At 56.7% G+C, this 1,731-nt stretch overlaps 1 protein-coding gene across 1 annotated transcript in view; it reads left to right on the top strand.

The window, feature by feature from the left end:
• TRRAP (transformation/transcription domain-associated protein) overlaps window positions 1-1,731 on the top strand; it is a 91,628-nt gene that overhangs the window by 25,399 nt on the left and 64,498 nt on the right. The window lies entirely within an intron of this gene.

Genomic DNA, 1,731 nt, shown 5'->3' with positions numbered 1-1,731 from the left:
CAGAACAGGCTGAGGGAGAGACCACTCAGGGCCCCTGCTTGCTTCCTGCCTGCCGGACTGCTGGCAGAGGCCAGCCGTCAGCCTGCCGAGTCCCTGTGCGAGGGTGGGAGACTGGACCCCCATTCCCAGGCTGCCTCCTCCCGGGGAGGCGAGCAGATGCCCCTCTCCCGCAGTGCTCAGGCTTCGAGTGGGCCAACAGGAACATAAGAGAAACTGGAATTTTGCGTACAGAAGAGTTCAAAGATTTTATATTGATGATCGCTAGACACTAATACCTGGCCTTGTTACAGAGGATGTGTCAGAAAATAGATTTAAATAGTGAGCTGTGGCCGTTTTCAGGATTTATGAAGATGTCAGTGAAAAAGTTGGGAAAATCGCAGTTTTTTGAAAGTCAAGGGCCTCTCTGTTCTTTATATTAACCGTGAGTACGAGGTACCCAGTAACTCGTTTCTCTTATAATGCCGGTCCCTTTACAATCCCAGTGTTCCCTCTTCACCATCCTTTCTCATATTAGATTTGAAATGTAGAAGGAAATTTGTGTATCATGTTTATAAGTTATAAAACCTAATAGCAGTAAAAACCTGAGGACACTCCATCTAATCCAGGGTCAAGGGCTTTACCGGCAGACGTGTTTTCCTGGCTGCTCCCTCAGCCCGTGTGCGTATCCATCCAAGCAGTGTGTTCCGTTCTCTTGCCTTTGAGCTCTACGCTGTTGACGACTCGCTACCATTTGTGCTCCAGGAGCATGGAAGAACATTTACGTGTGTGTTTTCTGTAAAGGCATTCAGTTTCTGGGAAGGACACACACAGGACTAACACGGGTCCTGCAGGCAGAGAGCTGTGTCTGGGGACTGAGGGGAGGGGCGTCTTCGTCGCGTCTCCCCCAGAGCTTTTGAGTGGGGCGTCTTCGCCACGTCTTCCCCGGAGCTTTTGGGGAGGGGCGTCTTCGCCACGTCTTCCCCAGAGCTTTTGAGTGGGGCGTCTTCGCCCGTCTTCCCCAGAGCTTTTGGGGAGGGGCGTCTTCGCCACGTCTTCCCCCAGACCCAGAGCTTTTGAGTGGGGCGTCTTTGCTGCATCTTCCCCAGAGCTTTTGGGGAGGGGCGTCTTCGCCGCGTCTCCCCCAGAGCTTTGGGGAGGGGCATCTTCGCCGCGTCTCCCCCAGAGCTTTGGGAAGGGGCGTCTTCGCCGCGTCTCCCCCAGAGCTTTGGGGAGGGGCGTCTTCGCCGCGTCTCCCCCAGAGCTTTTGGGGAGAGGCGTCTTCTCCCAGAGCTTTTGGGGAGAGGCGTCTTCGCCACGTCTCCCCCAGAGCTTTTGAGTGGGGCGTCTTCGCCGCGTCTTCCCCCAGACCCAGAGCTTTTGAGTGGGGCGTCTTTGCCGCATCTTCCCCAGAGCTTTTGGGGAGGGGCGTCTTCGCCGCGTCTCCCCCAGAGCTTTTGGGGAGAGGCGTCTTCTCCCAGAGCTTTTGAGTGGGGCGTCTTTGCCGCGTCTCCCCCAGAGCTTTTGAGTGGGGCGTCTTCGCCGCGTCTTCCCCCAGACCCAGAGCTTTTGAGTGGGGCGTCTTTGCCGCATCTTCTCCAGAGCTTTTGGGGAGGGGCGTCTTCGCCGCGTCTTCCCCAGAGCTTTTGAGTGGGGTGTCTTCGCCACGTTTTCCCCAGAGCTTTTGGGGAGGGGCGTCTTCGCCGCGTCTTCCCCAGAGCCTTTGGAGGGGGGCGTCTTCGCCACGTCTTCCCC

The sequence above is a fragment of the Bison bison genome, unplaced genomic scaffold (genome assembly GCF_000754665.1).
Source record: "Bison bison bison isolate TAMUID 2011002044 unplaced genomic scaffold, Bison_UMD1.0 scf7180017864223, whole genome shotgun sequence".
Classification (NCBI taxonomy): domain Eukaryota; kingdom Metazoa; phylum Chordata; class Mammalia; order Artiodactyla; family Bovidae; genus Bison; species Bison bison.
The sequence above is the reverse complement of the archived record's forward strand: the minus strand, read 5'-3'. Positions and strand labels throughout refer to the sequence as shown.